This window comes from Octodon degus, unplaced genomic scaffold (genome assembly GCF_000260255.1).
Source record: "Octodon degus isolate 3935 unplaced genomic scaffold, OctDeg1.0 scaffold00142, whole genome shotgun sequence".
NCBI classification, from domain to species: domain Eukaryota; kingdom Metazoa; phylum Chordata; class Mammalia; order Rodentia; family Octodontidae; genus Octodon; species Octodon degus.
Window position 1 is genome coordinate 4,906,003 of NW_004524718.1, and position 6,226 is coordinate 4,912,228.

The 6,226-nt window shown below is 36.6% G+C and overlaps 1 long non-coding RNA gene across 2 annotated transcripts in view; it reads right to left on the reverse strand.

Annotated features, from left to right (window-relative positions):
- Positions 1 to 1,068: 1,068 nt before the first annotated feature.
- LOC111812788 overlaps positions 1,069 to 6,226 on the reverse strand; it is a 24,145-nt gene continuing 18,987 nt past the window's right edge. For both annotated transcript variants that reach the window (XR_002818188.1, XR_002818187.1), the window contains exon 3: positions 1,069 to 1,451. This is a non-coding gene — a long non-coding RNA (uncharacterized LOC111812788). The remainder of the gene's footprint in view (positions 1,452 to 6,226) is intronic.

Consider the following 6,226-nt stretch of genomic DNA (forward strand, 5'->3'; position numbering starts at 1 on the left):
GAGAGGAGAGGAGAGGAGAGGAGAGGAGAGGAGAGGAGAAGGGAGGGGAGGGGAGGGGAGGGGAAGGGAGGGGAGGGGAAGAGAAGAGAAGAGAAGAGAAGAGAAGAGAAGAGAAGAGACGAGACGAGACGAGACGAGACGAGACGAGACGAGACGAGAGGAGATGAGAGAAGAGTACTCATTCCATCATTTAAATTGTTTGCAGACTACCTGCCCTGGGGCAAATGTAACACTAACATCCATAATCCCAACACTGAACCACAGATCAATCACAAACTCCAGACTCAGCTGGCTCTTAAAAGCCCAACCCTGAGCTGGCCAGATAGCTCAGTGGTTTAAAGCACTTGCTTAGTTAGGCAGAGGCAGAGACTGTGTGGGTCCCCAACCACCACCCATTCCTGTGTGCTGAGATTGCAAATGAGACTGGGTGTGGTGATACATGCCTATAATCCCAGTGCTTGGGAGGCTGAAAAACAGGAAGGAATCCAATGAGTCTGATCTGTGTAGTGAGACCATTTAGACCCTGTACTAAATACATTAAAAACAAGTAGCCCAAACTCTATGACTGTAAGAGGCTTTGGGGGGGCATTTGGACACAAACCACAAGTGAGGCAGCTCACGTTACAAATAATAGGTAAATCTGGTTATATGCAGTTATAGAAAGTAATAGTATATTTTTCAGTAATTCCATGTGTGTTGGGGAAATCTTCATATTAATGTTTATGGCGTTCATTTTTACTCATTTTCTATAGAACTGTCCTAATTACTGAATATTTTACCATCTTTCATAGGGCCTTTTTCACTGCATGACACACCATGTTGAACTTTGGCTATGAATTTAACTGTCTAATTCATTTTAAGACAGCAAAATCATCTCGTTTGTATTTGATATACATAAAAGTTAGTCTCCATGGATAGAAAACATACCGATTGAGAATAAAATATAAGTATTTTGCATACACAAATTGCTATTAAAGATATAAAATAGAGTGAGGAACTTAATTTAAATATATTTATTTAAATTAAATAGCCACATGTGACTATTGTTGCTAAAATGTAATGGCTTAAAATAATATACATCTATATAGTTCTGGAGACTAAAAGTCCAACGTGGGCCTACAGAGCTGAAATGAAGGTATTGGCAGAGCTGCATTCTTTCTAGAGACTCCAGCATGGAATCGGTTCCTTTTCTTTCCCATCTTCTGGTGGCTTCACTTGTGGCTATATCATTCTTCCTTATCATCTGCTGAATTTGGCACGTGGGCTTCAGTTTGCCCAACTTGACTATAATGACAGTACTTTTATCAGAAATAGGCCTTGAGTAGAAGAAGCTTGCTTGTGGTTAAGGCAGAGGTGGGGCTTTATTGAATTTTGAAGTGCTAAGGCTGAGACACTGCCATGATCCCCATGGGAAAGTATCCAACAGCCAATGTGGAAAAAGCAGGTGGAGCCTGGAAGAAAAATTTAGATTAGATTAGCACTATGCATTTTGGATTCATCTTCATAGATAATCATGCTAGCTTTACTAGTAATTTGCATAGTATGTTTAACAGATATGAAGGTATGGTTATGGATTTCACCATTCAAAGAGCATAGGTAGCGTCCACAAGTGTATCATTTAAAGAGAACTGTGGCTTGAAAGTAGCAAAGAAAGAATCGTGACACCCTTCCCAATGTCGTTAATGAGTGTCCTCTTTGAAAACCACAAATAAAGAGTTAATCTTCTTCTTCTCCTGCATCTTCTATACTTCTGGTAACCTAAGCTAGAACCATGGAAATTCTTAGAAATTCCTCATTTTCCCTTAGCACAACCTTTTCCTGAATGAATCTGATTCATCTTATTTTTTTTTTAATGTCTCAAAGTTAATCTTTCTTCTTCATTGTTTTAGAACTTCATCTGATCTTGCCTGAATTGCTATAATCTCCATTTGAACTTTTCTCCCAATCTTTAATCTTACCCTGTACTGAAAGTAATATCTTATTATTATAATCTATTAATCTCTGCTCTAATTAATCTATCTCTAATCTATTAATCTCTTCCTCTTGTATATTTTCTATGCCATATATATATATATATATATATATATCACTGATTTCAGAGATGCACTTGAAGAATTGGTGCTTTCCTTCCATTTGGGGCTAGACAGTGTAAAGGACTTAGTGTTAAGAGGGAGAAAATTGTGTGATGTTTCTGTGAACTTCACACCTAGGGAGGCTCCAGTCACTTGTGCCTCTTTTTTAGCAAGATTTTCATGAGGCAAGAAGCAATGCTATTTGTTTATTTATTTTTTTTTGGGGGGGGGGGAACCAGGGATTGAACTCAGGCTCTTGCACTTGCCAGGCAAATGCTTATTCTACTGAACCATCTCCCCAGCCCCCAGCAATGCTATTATTGCAAGTGTAATTCATTGTCATGATCAGGTGATAGTTGAGGTGGTTGTTTTTAATTGGGGAAAGTAAAGAATATATTTGGCACTCGCAAGATTGACTAAGATGTCTCCTACTTATGATAGTAAAAAGTAAACAATAGAAGCCAGACTGTCATACTCAGTTACAATAATAAATGCACAAGGGTAGACACAATTGTTTTGAGAAGGTCATGAGAGTTTGGGCTACTCAGGTAAGTCCCCTAGACTAGCAGAAGTACTAGCTCTACTGGATCTGGAGGCACACCGCAAATGGCTTCTCTAGGAGCCAAGCTCTAACACACCTATCTGTGGGGACCCTGGCCTTGTGATTCTTTGTAGCTAGGCCCTTCTCAAGAGTAGAAAGACCTAGCACACTTGTTTCAATGTATGTCACATCTGGAAAACCATGTTATAGTTTCCTGTGGAAATGCACAAGGCCTCTGTTGAAAATGCTTTGCAATTCTACCCTTTCCCCAAGCTGCTCCTGCTTTCCTCAGTCCAGATGCCTTCCTGAAGACAATGCCAGCAAACAACTTACTTGCTAACCCCATATTAGGCTCTGTTTTCCCAGGATCCCAACTTATGATATCAATATCACATTTCATAATTTGATAACTAGGGGGTATCATTTCTATTCTCACAGTATGTATTGTACATTTATTATGATAATTGTGTCTTGGATTATTTTGAAGTTCAAAACATATATGCTGTACTATCTACTATCTCTTCTCTGCTGACAGAACATACTAGTTCAGATGCTGACTCATGGTCTCTCCTCAGACACATCATTTAAGACCTCATTTATCAAACCAGGAAATTGAGCCCAAACATCAGACTAGAGACCTTTAAAAATCATGTTAAAGCCATACTAATTTAATTTCTGCTACTTTGGTGGTATTTTAAGCTCTATTTTAAGCTGTCACTTTTTAATCTTCCTGATTTTATTTGTTTATTTCAAGATACATGTTGATTCTAGGACCTTGATTCCATCAGCTGAACTAAATATGTTAGATGAAAGAAATGTAATGTTGAAAATGCTGCCAACTAAATAAAATTTTCCAGGATATAAAACAAGTGGACCAAAATTTTTTTTAAATGGACTAAGGAATCCAACAGCTTGTTTTCTGATAACATTCCCTGTGATAGTCACTGATAAATAAAAACAGGACATGAAATGATTATGGATTCAGTCAACATATACTAATGATTTATTGCAATATAAGTTTAACTCTGGGTCTTCATATGGCTAACTGGTGGCACAATACCCAGAATATTGGCCATAAATTGTCAAGAAAAGTGAGCACCTAACCATCTAGCATGTACTTTATAAAAAGAGTAAAAAATAATGTTAAAACAGAAGTGATTCAGAATTTCACTTAAAAAATATGAACTTCACAGTATTTGTTGTAATGCATAGTGTTGTCTTCAAATTAGTTGTTCTTACTACCAGATGCATGCATGCATAATTGGAAGAAGAAAGGAAAAATAGCATAAAAAATAAGAGCAAAAGGAAAAATAATTTTAAAAAGAAGACTCAACAAATCAAGCTTCAACTGCTTCTTTCCATAGACCAGCAGAAATCCACAGTACAGTTGTACAAGCCATCCTGCTTACATACATGGATATATTTCTTTCCCCTACTTTCTCTACTGTCCTCCTCAACACAGTAATTCCTTCTTTCTGAACAAATTCACTCCTTTATCCCAGTATCTATTGTGTCTTTCAGATTTTCTTATCTCTTTCAGGTTCTCATTCTTAGAAAACAATACAATGTTTGCACATGTGGGTCTGATTTATTTCACTTAATAGTATGGTTTCTATTTGAATCCATTTCCCATTAAAAGCCTCCAATTTATGCTTTTTATAGCTGAATAGCATTCCATTGTGTAAAAATACCACATTTTTATCTATTCCTCAGTTGATGAGCCTTTGTGTTGCTTCCAAGGTTTAGCTATGACAAATTGCAGTGCTACAAACCTCAGTGCACATATATTACTGTGGTGTGATGTTTTCAGTTCTTTTGGGAAAATACCTGGGAGGGCAATAGCTGGCTTGAACAGGGCCACCAATCCCAGCTTTTTGAGGAATCTCCACACTGATTTCCACAGTGATGATTCCACCAGTCTACGCAGCCATCAATAGCGGAGGAGGGTTCCTTTTTTCCCCACAGTTCCTCTAGCATTTGTTATTCTGACTTCTTGATGTTGGTCATGCTTCTTGGGGTGAGATGGAATCACAGCATTGTTTTAATTTGAATATCTTGAATAACTAATGATGTGGAGCATTTTTGATATATTTATTTGCTATATTTATCTCTTCAAATGAGAAGTATAAATTTATCTCAGATACACGTTTTTGGATTGGGTCTCTGAATTTGGGGCCCTCATTTTGTTGATTCATTATATGCTCTGGATAGAAGGCCTTTGTCAGAGGGACAGTTGGCTATAATTTTTTCTCAGTTCATAGGTTTTCATTTTACTCTGTTGGAGATTACTTTTGAAGTGCAGAAAATTTTGAAAAGATGAGATCCCAGTGGTTGATTCTTTGAAGTATTTCCTGCGCAGTTCTGTTTTTGTTCATGAACTTTCTATCCGTATATCTTTAAGTATTTCTACTTACATTTTCCTCCAGGAGATTTAGTGTTTCTGTTTTAATATTTAAAACTTTGATCCATTTTGACTGTAGTTTAATGTATGGTGATAGACATGGGTCTAATTTTAACTTTTAGAATTTGGAAAGCCAGTTTTCTCCAGCACCATTTATTAAAGAGGCCATCTTTAATCCAGTGAACATGTTTGACCCCTTTGTCAAAGATAAGGTGGCTGTATGAGGTTGTTGTTTCTACATCTTCTAATCTGTTCCATTGATCGCTAAGTCTGTTTTTTGCCAATACCCTGCTGATTTATATCACAGACTGTTTGCAATACAATTTCAAGTCAGGGATGGCAATACCTCCTGCCTTTTCTTCATTATGTAGTGTTGCCTTTTGCTATTCTAAGTCTCTTCTGGTTCCAGATGAATTTTAGTGTTTTCTCTAGCTCTGTGAGGTGTACTAATGACGTTTTAATCAGATTGAATTGTATCTGTGTAACAATTTTGGGAGTATGGTCATTTTCACAGTGTTCATTCTTCCTATCCAGAAACAAGGAATATTGTTCCATTTTCTGAAATCCTCTTCCATCTAGTTTCTCTCAGAGTACTGTAACTTTTATATTTATAAATGTCTTACTTCCTTTGTGAGATTGATTCCTAAGTATTTATTTACTTATTTATTTGGATGTTACTTTGAAAAATGTGTTTTCTCTAGTTTTTCTATCAGTGTCTTCATTGTTTGTGTACAAAAATGCTGATAATTTTTGAGTGTTGACTTCGCTACTGAACTTGGATATTAAATCTACAAAACTGTTGAAGATTTTGGGGCCATCTATGTAGAATATCATGTCATCTGCAAATAATGATAATCTCACTTCTTTTCCAATCATTATTTCTTTCATTTGTCTCTCCTGTCTAATTGCTCTGGAGAATTCTTTAGAACTATATTGAACAAGAGTGGGCATCCTTATGTTGTTCCTGATTTTAAAGTGAAGTCTTTCCTATGTTTGAAGTGATTTAGCAGATATTGGATACAGGCTTGTCACAGATGGATTTTATCAGGTTGAGATAAAGGCTGTCTCTTCTGATTTTCTGTAGGGTTTTTATCATGAATGAGTATTGGACTTTGTGAAAAGCTTTTTGTGGATCTATTGAGATGATCATGTTTTTTTTTTTTTTTTTTTTTGATATACTTGGCTCTGTTGATGTGGTGTACTACATTTACG